The sequence below is a fragment of the Azolla caroliniana genome, unplaced genomic scaffold, assembly GCF_043228905.1.
Source record: "Azolla caroliniana isolate FFs.n. ecotype wild unplaced genomic scaffold, voAzoCaro1.0.p SCAF_7, whole genome shotgun sequence".
In the NCBI taxonomy this organism is placed as follows: Eukaryota; Viridiplantae; Streptophyta; class Polypodiopsida; order Salviniales; family Salviniaceae; genus Azolla; species Azolla caroliniana.
In genome coordinates, this window is record NW_028230442.1 from 8,240,791 (window position 1) to 8,254,082 (window position 13,292).

At 44.4% G+C, this 13,292-nt stretch overlaps 7 non-coding genes across 7 annotated transcripts; all 7 read left to right on the forward strand.

Moving 5' to 3' along the window:
• The first annotated feature begins 5,065 nt into the window (after positions 1–5,065).
• Positions 5,066–5,147, forward strand: TRNAS-GCU (transfer RNA serine (anticodon GCU)). The gene has a single exon. It is a non-coding gene; the product is annotated as a tRNA-Ser (tRNA).
• A 1,246-nt stretch (positions 5,148–6,393) lies between these two features.
• On the forward strand, positions 6,394–6,475 carry TRNAS-GCU (transfer RNA serine (anticodon GCU)). The gene has a single exon. It is a non-coding gene; the product is annotated as a tRNA-Ser (tRNA).
• Positions 6,476–7,721: 1,246 nt separating this feature from the next.
• On the forward strand, positions 7,722–7,803 carry TRNAS-GCU (transfer RNA serine (anticodon GCU)). Its single transcript has one exon. It is a non-coding gene; the product is annotated as a tRNA-Ser (tRNA).
• A 1,246-nt stretch (positions 7,804–9,049) lies between these two features.
• TRNAS-GCU (transfer RNA serine (anticodon GCU)) lies at positions 9,050–9,131 on the forward strand. The gene has a single exon. It is a non-coding gene; the product is annotated as a tRNA-Ser (tRNA).
• Positions 9,132–10,377: 1,246 nt separating this feature from the next.
• TRNAS-GCU (transfer RNA serine (anticodon GCU)) lies at positions 10,378–10,459 on the forward strand. The gene has a single exon. It is a non-coding gene; the product is annotated as a tRNA-Ser (tRNA).
• A 1,402-nt stretch (positions 10,460–11,861) lies between these two features.
• Positions 11,862–11,943, forward strand: TRNAS-ACU (transfer RNA serine (anticodon ACU)). The gene has a single exon. It is a non-coding gene; the product is annotated as a tRNA-Ser (tRNA).
• A 615-nt stretch (positions 11,944–12,558) lies between these two features.
• On the forward strand, positions 12,559–12,640 carry TRNAS-GCU (transfer RNA serine (anticodon GCU)). The gene has a single exon. It is a non-coding gene; the product is annotated as a tRNA-Ser (tRNA).
• The last annotated feature ends 652 nt before the right edge of the window (positions 12,641–13,292 follow it).

Genomic DNA, 13,292 nt, shown 5'->3' on the forward strand with positions numbered 1-13,292 from the left:
ATTCAGCGTGTCTGAATCAAACATCCGAACCAACTCGACTACCTCCGATCGGTTTTCGCTCTCGTCCGAGTTGGCTGTCTCCAACTCGTCTTCGGTCTTCTCGCCTTCGATGGCGTCATCTTCCCCATGCGTGGTTGGCTTCGGCTCTCTCCTTCGGTTGCTCCCCTTCTGTCCGCTTCCGAACTTTTCCGCGGGTCTGCCCTCGGCTTCTTCAGCCGATCCGATGTCGAACTTGTCAACTGACTCGGTGTCGCGGTGTTCGCTCCTTTCCTGCTGCCTTGCTTGGTCGTTCGGGACTGTTCTCCCCCTCAAGTTCGGCACGTCAAGGTGACGCAACCCGAGCGCACCTGAGAATTGCCGCAACTTGTCCAGACCAAGAGGCTTGGTGAAGATGTCGGCAGTCTGCCGATCCGTCGAAACATACTGAAGTTCGACTTCACCGGAAAGGACACACTCACGGACGAAATGGTATTGCACCTCAATGTGCTTGGTCCGTGCGTGGAAGACGGGGTTCTTCGCGAGTTGGATGCTGCTGAGGTTGTCGCAGTAGATCGTCGTTGGATCGGTCACCTCCTCTTGCAGGTCCTTAAGTAGCCGCTTCAACCATATGACTTTGCATGTCGCGACAGCCGCTCCTTGGTACTCCGCTTCGGTGCTCGACAGTGCAACTGTTGGCTGCTTCTTACTGCTCCACGCGATCGCGGCACTCTCGAGGGAGAACGCGTATCCAGACGTGGATCGGCGATCGGCGGCGTTGCCAGCCCAATCAGCATCGGTGTAGCCGACTAACTGCTTGGCTGCACCGGTCCGATATAGCAGTCCGCGGTCCTTAGTGCCACTTAAGTACCGCAGTACGCGTTGCGCACACTGAAGGTGCTCCTCGGTAGGTCGCGCCATGAACTGACTGATCACCCCGACCGGATAGCTGAGGTCGGGTCGGGTGATGGTCAAGTATATGAGGCTTCCGACAATTTGTCGGAATCTTGTCGGGTCGCATACCTTTCCCGTATTGGGACGAAGCTTGACGGTTCTGTCCAAAGGAGTCGAAACGGTCTTACAGTCGGCCATCCCAAACTTGAAGAGCATACTCAACACGTAATGATGTTGGCTGATCAATATGCCTTCGGGGGTACAGATCATTTTGATCCCGAGGAAATAATGAAGGTCCCCCAGATCCTTCATGTCGAACGATGCCGCAAGCTGGAGATTCACGTGGTCGATTTCATCGAGGTCGGCGCCGGTGATGACCAAGTCATCAACATATAGTAAAATACTAACCGGTCGTCATTTTCGTGACCGGCGCAAACGTCTCATCGTAGTCGATGCCATGTTTCTGCGCGTAGCCCTTTGCCACTAGCCGAGCCTTGTACTGGTTGACCGAGCCATCGGTGTTGTACTTGACTTTGTACACCCATCTACACCCGATCGACTTCGTCAACCAGGTCCCAGGTCTCGTTCTCCGCCAATGCGTGCATCTCTTCCTCCATCGCGGTGCGCCAATTCGCGTCCTTCGCCGCTTCTGCGTAGCTCTCCGGCTCACGCACTTCCGCTACACGGGTCATGTATGCATAATGATGCGCCATGTACTCGTTGTATCCGAACCACAAAATAGGATTCTTCTGGCGGGTAGATCGGCGTAATCTCACATTAGCCGATGTCGAGGCCTTCTCGGTCGACGCGGTCTTCATCTTTAAAGACCTGTCACCGGTTCCCTCGGAGTCGGACTCGTGTTGGTCTGACTCGTTCCTTTCCATGCCGGAATCCGACACCTTCTTCTTCCCTTTCTCTTTGTGCGTAAGCCGTCTCCTCAGCTTCCTGTGCGGGGAATGCACGACCGAGTCTCCACTACTCGCCGGCTCTTCATCGGACTGGTCGTACCGACTCAGTCGTCCAATCGGTCCACTTAACCGGAGTGAAATCGGACTCTCTTCACGGGTCTCGATTTCGGGCTCATCCGGGGGCATCTCGGCCTCGCTGGCCTCATCGTCAGAGCTCAGATTGGAGGCAAGGTTCGGAGTCGGGGGCAGGTACCAGGACGCGGACTCGTCAAACACAACGTCGCGGCTGACACGCGCTTGTTTGGTGTGAGGGTTATAGCACTTATAACCCTTCTGTTCGTCCGAGTAACTGACCAAGATGCACTTCTCGGCCTTTGCATCCAGCTTCCTCCTTTTCTCCTTCGGTACATGCACATACGCAATGCTACCGAACACCCTCAAGTGTCGCAAGTTCGACTTCGTTCCGAAATATAGCTCGTGCGCCGACACTTTGTCTCCAATCCGGTTCTGGATGTATACCGCGGTCCTTACCGCCTCGGCCCAGTAGAACTTAGGCAAGCTCTTCTCCTCCAGCATTGCCCGTGCCGCTTCCACAATTGACCCATTCTTTCTCTCGGCCATGCCGTTCTACTCTGGCGTGTATCTACAACTGAATTCGCGGCGAATTCCCATTTGTTGTAGGTAACCGTTGAATTGACCGGAAAAGTACTCTTTCCCGCCATCCGACTGCAGACACTTGATCTTTCGTCCTGTTTCGGTTTCCACGAATCCTTTGAGGTCCCGGAAACAGTCGAAGACTTCGCTCTTCCTCTCAATGAGGTAGATCCACGTGTGCCGCGTGTGGTCGTCGATGAAGGAGACGAAATATCGGCTCCCGCCAAGACTAACGTTTTGTGCCGGCCCCCACACATCGGAGTGTATAAAGTCGAGCTTGTTCCGGCTCCGGTTTCGCTCGTTGGGGAAAGGAAGTCGGTGTTGCTTCCCGAGCTGGCAGGCTTCACAAATTAGTGCCTTTCGGCCACTAAACTTGGGCAATCCGAACACTACCTGTTTCGATTGCAGATCTTGAAGCCGTTGGTAGTTGACGTGGCCTATCTGCTTGTGCCACAAGTCGATGTCCGACTCGGCTTTTTGTCCCTTTGCGAACAGTGCGGTGTCGCCGTCAATGGAATCGAGGATGAACATCCTCCCGTCTCTGCGCCCTTGCGCAATCACACGGCCTTCTTCCTCAATGAAGCACTCGAGGTGTGTAAACCGAACCTCCATCCCTTGGTCGACGATCTGTCCGACCGAGACCAAGTTCTTCGTGATTGTCGGAACGTGCAACACGTTCATAAGTTTCCCTTTCTGCCCGACGTGGCTAAGGGGAACTTCTCCGACATTCGCGATCGGATGCGAAGTGTCGTCTCCAGTTGCGACTACTCCAGGTTGTATCGGTTTTTCAAGGTACGAGAACCACTCCTTATGGCTCGTCATGTGGTTTGACGCGCCGGAGTCTACGTACCACACCTCGTCCGATCTCGGGGTGGTCTGCTTCATTGAGTTTGCTTCGTGTCTCGTCACGAAGGTAGTCCCTTCTCCGGCTCTCCCGGAGTCTTCGGCGTAGTGCGATCGCTGCCGATTTCCCTTGTCGGTATGTCTGGAGCCGTTCCCGGAACCAGTTCTCTCCGAATCGGCGCGCTTCTTCCAGCACTCACTTTCCTTGTGGCCTCTCTTGCCACAGTACCAGCACTCCGCGATGGACTTCCCTTGCCGGTTCTCATCGCTTCGACTCCCCCTGTTTCCGGAGGGTCCGGAGTTGCTGTCGGCATCACTTCGGTGCCTTCTTTCTTGATCCGTCGGCCGCCTCCATTGCGTGCCGACTCGCCTCGTCCTCCACGTCCACGGGGCTTATCTCCCTCCGTGTACAACATTAGGCTGTCGGTGTGCGTGTTTGTAGACGCACCCGCGTGGTTCTCCTCTACCAGGAGCATCGACTGTAAGTCGAAAAAGGACGACGTATTCTCCCGGGTACACACAGCCGTTCGGAACGCTCCGAACTTCGACGCCAAACCTCTGAGACAGATCTGGACCATCTCGCTCTCCTCGATGTTCACCTCTATGGAGGCGAGGGAGTTGCAGATATCCTTGATCTTCGAGGTATAGTCCGCCACCAACAAATCGCGTTGTCGTAGGTTGCTCAACTCTTCTCGGAGCTGAAGCTTCCTGGCTGTGGTGCTCGCGGCGAAAATCTTCGTCAGATTTTCCCACGCACCCTTCGGCGTCTTTGCATCCCGAACATAGCTCAATAGCTATTCGCCTACACACGACGCGAAGCAGTACAATACCATGCTCGCCGATTGCTCCCACGACGGGAAGTCTCTGTGTGTCGATTCGGGTGCCGCGTCATTAGCTCCTTCGATATAACTCCAATTGCCGTGCCCGAGCAGGTACTGGTGCATCTTGTAGGACCAAGACGCGTAGTTGGTTCTGTCGAGCTTCTCTGTTGGAAGCGAGCTCGCCATGCCTCTATCCATCGTTCTTCTTGTTCTTCTTTGTCCAGCTGTGTCGGCTGCAGAGAGGTTCTCAACCCTCACGCTCTGATACCATGTAGAAAGTAACGTGCGGAAGAAAGTATGAAGACCAAACAGAAGGAAGGAAACTCAGGTTCAATGGAGAGCTTGAGCTTACGCGGTATACGCGGGAGAGACAGAGAGAGAAACACGAAAAACTATATTCAACAATAATACTCAATCTGTACATAAGACATGCTTCAGTGAACATTTCTATACAAGTCCTAGAAGGACTGACCGAAGTACTGACAATACTTCAGTGCTCATTAAGAGCTCCTACACTAACTCCCAAATATATTCCTCACGGAATATCTTTCCTAACGACCTCCCGGTTTATGCACTCGGCCTAACCGATCGGTCCCAACCGATCCGGTCCTCGGCTTCTTCAGCCGATTCGGCCGATGTTGAGCTTGTCTCTCAACAAATCCATATATTCAAAGAACTCAAAAGATACATGTGCTTCCTTAAAAAGATTTGTGTAAATTTAATTTTTATAACTAGTTTCATTTTTTTATTTATCTACTTAGTTTGGCCGTGTGGTTGAGGTTTGTGCCATACATCCCAAGAATTGATGGGATACATGTCATTGCTTCGAAAGATATTCTGTCACTATTGACATTGGTTATATTTCTTGGTTTGAAAACCATATTAGAAAAGTATTATTTAATTTTCCTAACCATTTAAACTTTATATTTAAATAAATTTTACAACTAGATTCATTTTAACCTTTATCTAGTCACTTTGGTCGAGTGGTTAAGGCGTGTGCCTGCTAAGTACATGGGGTCTCCCCGCGAGAGTTCGAATCTCTCAGGTGACGACTTCTTGCAAGACTGTGTTTCCATGCATCCAAAGAATAGATAGAAGGGATACATGTGATTGCTTAAAAAGATTTTGTATCACAATAGTCATTCGTTATATTTCATGGTGTTAAGACAATATTGGTCTAGTATTATTTCATTTCCCTAACCATTAAAGGTTTCAATGGCTGTGGTGGTCGCGGCGAAAATCTTCTTCAGATTTTCCCACGCACCCTTCGGCGTCTTTGCATCCCAAACATAGCTCAATAGCTGTTCGCCCACACACGACACGAAGCAGTACAATACCGTGCTCGCCGATTGCTCCCACGACGGGAAGTCTCTGTGTGTCGATTCGGGTGCCGCGTCATTAGCTCCTTCGATATAACTCCAATAGCCGTGCCCGAGCAGGTACTGGTGCATCTTGTAGGACCAAGACGCGTAGTTGGTTCTGTCGAGCTTCTCTGTTGGAAGCGAGCTCGCCATGCCTCTATCCATCGTTCTTCTTGTTCTTCTTCGTCAAGATGTGTCGGCTGCAGAGAGGTTCTCAACCCTCACGCTCTGATACCATGTAGAAAGTAACGTGCGGAAGAAAGTATGAAGACCAAACAGAAGGAAGGAAACTCAGGTTCAATGGAGAGCTTGAGCTTACGTAGTATACGCGGGAGAGACAGAGAGAGAAACACGAAAAACTATATTCAACAATAATACTCAATCTGTACATAAGACGTGCTTCAGTGAACACTTTTATACAAGTCCTAGAAGGACTGACCGAAGTACTGACAATACTTCAGTGCTCATTAAGAGCTCCTACACTAACTCCCAAATATATTCCTCACGGAATATCTTTCCTAACGACCTCCCGGTTTATGCACTCGGCCTAACCGATCGGTCCCAACCGATCCGGTCCTCGGCTTCTTCAGCCGATTCGACCGATGTTGAGGTTGTCTCTCAACAAATCCATATATTCAAAGAACTCAAAAGATACATGTGCTTCCTTAAAAAGATTTGTGTAAATTTAATTTTTATAACTAGTTTCATTTTTTTATTTATCTACTTAGTTTGGCCGTGTGGTTGAGGTTTGTGCCATACATCCCAAGAATTGATGGGATACATGTCATTGCTTCGAAAGATATTCTGTCACTATTGACATTGGTTATATTTCTTGGTTTGAAAACCATATTAGAAAAGTATTATTTAATTTTCCCTACCATTTAAACTTTATATTTAAATAAATTTTACAACTAGATTCAATTTAACCTTTATCTAGTCACTTTGGCCGAGTGGTTAAGGCGTGTGCCTGCTAAGTACATGGGGTCTCCCCGCGAGAGTTCGAATCTCTCAGGTGACGACTTCTTGCAAGACTGTGTTTCCATGCATCCAAAGAATAGATAGAAGGGATACATGTGATTGCTTAAAAAGATTTTGTATCACAATAGTCATTCGTTATATTTCATGGTGTTAAGACAATATTGGTCTAGTATTATTTCATTTCCCTAACCATTAAAGGTTTCAATGGCTGTGGTGGTCGCGGCGAAAATCTTCTTCAGGTTTTCCCACGCACCCTTCGGCGTCTTTGCATCCCAAACATAGCTCAATAGCTGTTCGCCCACACACGACACGAAGCAGTACAATACCGTGCTCGCCGATTGCTCCCACGACGGGAAGTCTCTGTGTGTCGATTCGGGTGCCGCGTCATTAGCTCCTTCGATATAACTCCAATAGCCGTGCCCGAGCAGGTACTGGTGCATCTTGTAGGACCAAGACGCGTAGTTGGTTCTGTCGAGCTTCTCTGTTGGAAGCGAGCTCGCCATGCCTCTATCCATCGTTCTTCTTGTTCTTCTTCGTCAAGATGTGTCGGCTGCAGAGAGGTTCTCAACCCTCACGCTCTGATACCATGTAGAAAGTAACGTGCGGAAGAAAGTATGAAGACCAAACAGAAGGAAGGAAACTCAGGTTCAATGGAGAGCTTGAGCTTACGTAGTATACGCGGGAGAGACAGAGAGAGAAACACGAAAAACTATATTCAACAATAATACTCAATCTGTACATAAGACGTGCTTCAGTGAACACTTTTATACAAGTCCTAGAAGGACTGACCGAAGTACTGACAATACTTCAGTGCTCATTAAGAGCTCCTACACTAACTCCCAAATATATTCCTCACGGAATATCTTTCCTAACGACCTCCCGGTTTATGCACTCGGCCTAACCGATCGGTCCCAACCGATCCGGTCCTCGGCTTCTTCAGCCGATTCGACCGATGTTGAGGTTGTCTCTCAACAAATCCATATATTCAAAGAACTCAAAAGATACATGTGCTTCCTTAAAAAGATTTGTGTAAATTTAATTTTTATAACTAGTTTCATTTTTTTATTTATCTACTTAGTTTGGCCGTGTGGTTGAGGTTTGTGCCATACATCCCAAGAATTGATGGGATACATGTCATTGCTTCGAAAGATATTCTGTCACTATTGACATTGGTTATATTTCTTGGTTTGAAAACCATATTAGAAAAGTATTATTTAATTTTCCCTACCATTTAAACTTTATATTTAAATAAATTTTACAACTAGATTCAATTTAACCTTTATCTAGTCACTTTGGCCGAGTGGTTAAGGCGTGTGCCTGCTAAGTACATGGGGTCTCCCCGCGAGAGTTCGAATCTCTCAGGTGACGACTTCTTGCAAGACTGTGTTTCCATGCATCCAAAGAATAGATAGAAGGGATACATGTGATTGCTTAAAAAGATTTTGTATCACAATAGTCATTCGTTATATTTCATGGTGTTAAGACAATATTGGTCTAGTATTATTTCATTTCCCTAACCATTAAAGGTTTCAATGGCTGTGGTGGTCGCGGCGAAAATCTTCTTCAGATTTTCCCACGCACCCTTCGACGTCTTTGCATCCCAAACATAGCTCAATAGCTGTTCGCCCACACACGACGCGAAGCAGTACAATACCGTGCTCGCCGATTGCTCCCACGACGGGAAGTCTCTGTGTGTCGATTCGGGTGCCGCGTCATTAGCTCCTTCGATATAACTCCAATTGCCGTGCCCGAGCAGGTACTGGTGCATCTTGTAGGACCAAGACGCGTAGTTGGTTCTGTCGAGCTTCTCTGTTGGAAGCGAGCTCGTCATGCCTCTATCCATCGTTCTTCTTGTTCTTCTTCGTCAAGCTGTGTCGGCTGCAGAGAGGTTCTCAACCCTCACGCTCTGATACCATGTAGAAAGTAACGTGCGGAAGAAAGTATGAAGACCAAAGAGAAGGAAGGAAACTCAGGTTCAATGGAGAGCTTGAGCTTACGTAGTATACGCGGGAGAGACAGAGAGAGAAACACGAAAAACTATATTCAACAATAATACTCAATCTGTACATAAGACGTGCTTCAGTGAACACTTTTATACAAGTCCTAGAAGGACTGACCGAAGTACTGACAATACTTCAGTGCTCATTAAGAGCTCCTACACTAACTCCCAAATATATTCCTCACGGAATATCTTTCCTAACGACCTCCCGGTTTATGCACTCGGCCTAACCGATCGGTCCCAACCGATCCGGTCCTCGGCTTCTTCAGCCGATTCGGCCGATGTTGAGGTTGTCTCTCAACAAATCCATATATTCAAAGAACTCAAAAGATACATGTGCTTCCTTAAAAAGATTTGTGTAAATTTAATTTTTATAACTAGTTTCATTTTTTTATTTATCTACTTAGTTTGGCCGTGTGGTTGAGGTTTGTGCCATACATCCCAAGAATTGATGGGATACATGTCATTGCTTCGAAAGATATTCTGTCACTATTGACATTGGTTATATTTCTTGGTTTGAAAACCATATTAGAAAAGTATTATTTAATTTTCCCTACCATTTAAACTTTATATTTAAATAAATTTTACAACTAGATTCAATTTAACCTTTATCTAGTCACTTTGGCCGAGTGGTTAAGGCGTGTGCCTGCTAAGTACATGGGGTCTCCCCGCGAGAGTTCGAATCTCTCAGGTGACGACTTCTTGCAAGACTGTGTTTCCATGCATCCAAAGAATAGATAGAAGGGATACATGTGATTGCTTAAAAAGATTTTGTATCACAATAGTCATTCGTTATATTTCATGGTGTTAAGACAATATTGGTCTAGTATTATTTCATTTCCCTAACCATTAAAAGTTTCAATGGCTGCGGTGGTCGCGGCGAAAATCTTCTTCAGATTTTCCCACGCACCCTTCGGCGTCTTTGCATCCCAAACATAGCTCAATAGCTGTTCGCCCACACACGACGCGAAGGAGTACAATACCGTGCTCGCCGATTGCTCCCACGACGGGAAGTCTCTGTGTGTCGATTCGGGTGCCGCGTCATTAGCTCCTTCGATATAACTCCAATTGCCGTGCCCGAGCAGGTACTGGTGCATCTTGTAGGACCAAGACGCGTAGTTGGTTCTGTCGAGCTTCTCTGTTGGAAGCGAGCTCGCCATGCCTCTATCCATCGTTCTTCTTGTTCTTCTTCGTCAAGCTGTGTCGGCTGCAGAGAGGTTCTCAACCCTCACGCTCTGATACCATGTAGAAAGTAACGTGCGGAAGAAAGTATGAAGACCAAAGAGAAGGAAGGAAACTCAGGTTCAATGGAGAGCTTGAGCTTACGCAGTATACGCGGGAGAGACAGAGAGAGAAACACGAAAAACTATATTCAACAATAATACTCAATCTGTACATAAGACGTGCTTCAGTGAACACTTTTATACAAGTCCTAGAAGGACTGACCGAAGTACTGACAATACTTCAGTGCTCATTAAGAGCTCCTACACTAACACCCAAATATATTCCTCACGGAATATCTTTCCTAACGACCTCCCGGTTTATGCACTCGGCCTAACCGATCGGTCCCAACCGATCCGGTCCTCGGCTTCTTCAGCCGATTCGGCCGATGTTGAGCTTGTCTCTCAACAAATCCATATATTCAAAGAACTCAAAAGATACATGTGCTTCCTTAAAAAGATTTGTGTAAATTTAATTTTTATAACTAGTTTCATTTTTTTATTTATCTACTTAGTTTGGCCGTGTGGTTGAGGTTTGTGCCATACATCCCAAGAATTGATGGGATACATGTCATTGCTTCGAAAGATATTCTGTCACTATTGACATTGGTTATATTTCTTGGTTTGAAAACCATATTAGAAAAGTATTATTTAATTTCCCCTACCATTTAAACTTTATATTTAAATAAATTTTACAACTAGATTCAATTTAACCTTTATCTAGTCACTTTGGCGGAGTGGTTAAGGCATGTGCCTGCTAAGTACATGGGGTCTCCCCGCGAGAGTTCGAATCTCTCAGGTGACGACTTCTTGCAAGACTGTGTTTCCATGCATCCAAAGAATAGATAGAAGGGATACATGTGATTGATTAAAAAGATTTTGTATCACAATAGTCATTCGTTATATTTCATGGTGTTAAGACAATATTGGTCTAGTATTATTTCATTTCCCTAACCATTAAAGGTTTCAATTTAATTTTTATAACTAGTTTCATTATAATTTTTATCTGATTAGTTTGGCCGTGTGGTTGAGGTTTGTGCCTGATTTGTATATTGGGCCTCGCCGCGAGAGATCGAATCTCGCAGCTGACGACATCTTGTGAGACTATGTTTCCATATATCCAAAGAACTAAAAGCATACATGTGATTGCTTAAAAAGATTCAGGCCAATATTGTCATAGGTTATGTTTCTTGTTGTGAAAACAGATATAAGATACTACTATTTAATTTCCCTAAACATGAAAATTTCTCGCGAGTAGACTGTGTTTCCATACATCCTAAGAATTGATGGGATACATGTGATTGCTTCGAAAGATATTTTGTCACTATTGTCATTGGTTATATTTCCTGGTGTGAAAATCATATCAGAATAGTACTATTTAGTTTCCCTAACCGTTTAAACCTTATATTTAATTTATATATGTAGATTCAATTTAACCTTTATCCAGGCACTTTGGCCGAGTGGTTAAGGCGTGTGTCTGCTAAGTACATGGGGTCTCCCCGCGAGAGTTCGAATCTCTAAGGTAAGGACTTCTTGCAAGAGTGTGATGGCGTGTGTTTGCTAAGTACATGGGGTCTCCCCGCGAGAGTTCGAATCTCTTAGGTAAGGACTTCTTGCAAGAGTGTGATCCAAAGAATTGAAAGGATACATGTGATTGCTTTGAAAGATTTTTTATCAATATAGTCATTGGTTTTATTTCATGCTGTGAAGACAATATCGGTGTAGTATTATTTCTTTTCCCTAAACATTTAAAATTTTAATTTAATTTTGATAACTAGTTTCATTTAAATTTTTATCTACTTAGTTTTGCCATGTGGTTGAGGTTTATGCTTGCTTTGACTATTGGGCGACACCGCGATATATCGAATCTCGCAGTTGACGACATCTTGCGAGACTGTGTTTTCATATATTCAAAGGACTCAAAAGATACATGTGCTTCTTTAAAAAGATTTCCGACAATTTAACTTTTATAACTAGTTTCATTTTTTTATTTATCTACTTAGTTTGGCGGTGTGGTTGAGGTTTGTGCCATACATCCCAAGAATTGATGGGATACATGTCATTGCTTCGACAGATATTTTGTCACTATTGACATTGGTTATATTTCTTGGTGTGAAAACCATATCAGAATAATATTATTTAATTTCCCTAACCATTAATACTTTTTATTTAAATTTTATAATTAGATTCAATTTAACTTTTATATAGCGGGTTTGGCCGAGTGGTTAAGGCGTGTGCCTACTAAGAACATGGGGTCTCCCCGCGAGAGTTCGAATCTCTCAGGTGACGACTTCTTGCAAGACTGTGTTTCCATACATCCAAAGAATTGAAGGTATACATGTGATTGCTTGAAAATATTTTTTATCACTATAGTCATTGGTTATATTCAATTGTGTGAAGACAATATTTGTGTAGTACTATTTACTTTTCCTAAACATTTAAAGTTTCAATTTAAGTTTTATAGCTAGTTTCATTTTAATTTTAATCTACTTAGTTAGGCCATGTGGTTGAGGTTTGTGCCTGCTTTGGCTATTGGGCCAGGCCGCGAGATATCGAATCTCGTATCTGACGACATCTTGCGAGACTGTGTTAAATCCATATATTCAAAGAACTCAAAAGATAGATACACTTCCTTAAAAAGATTTGTGTAAATTTAATTTTTATAACTAGTTTCATTTTTTTATTTATCTACTCAGTTTGGCCGTGTGGTTGAGGTTTGAGCCATACATCCCCAGAATTGATGGGATACATGTCATTGCTTCGAAAGATATTCTGTCACTATTGACATTGGTTATATTTCCTGGTGTGAAAACCATATCATAATAGTACTATTTAGTTTCCCTAACCGTTTAAACTTTATATTTAAATAAATTTTACAACTAGATTCAATTTAACCTTTATCCAGTCACTTTGGCCGAGTGGTTAAGGCGTGTGCCTGCTAAGTACATGGTTTCTCCCCGCGAGAGTTCGAATCTCTCAGGTGACGACTTCTTGCAAGACTGTGTTTCCATACATCAAAAAAATTGAAGTCATACATGTGATTACTTTGAAAGATTTTTTATCACTATAGTCATTGGTTATATTTCATGGTGTGAAGACAATATCTGTGTAGTACTATTTACTTTCCCTAAACATTTAAAGTTTCAATTTAATTTTTATAACTAGTTTCATTTTAATTTTTATCTACTTAGTTTGGGCATGTGGTTGAGGTTTGTGCCTGCTTTGGCTATTGGGCCAAGCCGCGAGATATCGAATCTCGTATCTGACGATATCTTGCGAGACTATGTTAAATCCATATATTCAAAGAACTTAAAAGATAGATACACTTCCTTAAAAAGATTTGTGTAAATTTAATTTTTATAACTAGTTTCTTTTTTTTATTTATCTACTCAGTTTGGCCGTGTGGTTGAGGTTTGAGCCATACATCCCCAGAATTGATGGGATACATGTCATTGCTTCGAAAGATATTTTGTCACTATTGACATTGGTTATATTTCTTGGTGTGAAAACCATATCAGAATAGTACTATTTAGTTTCCCTAACCGTTTAAACTTTATATTTAATTTATATAAGTAGATTCAATTTAAGCTTTATCTAGTCACTTTGGCCGAGTGGTTAAGTGTGTGCGATCTATGTAT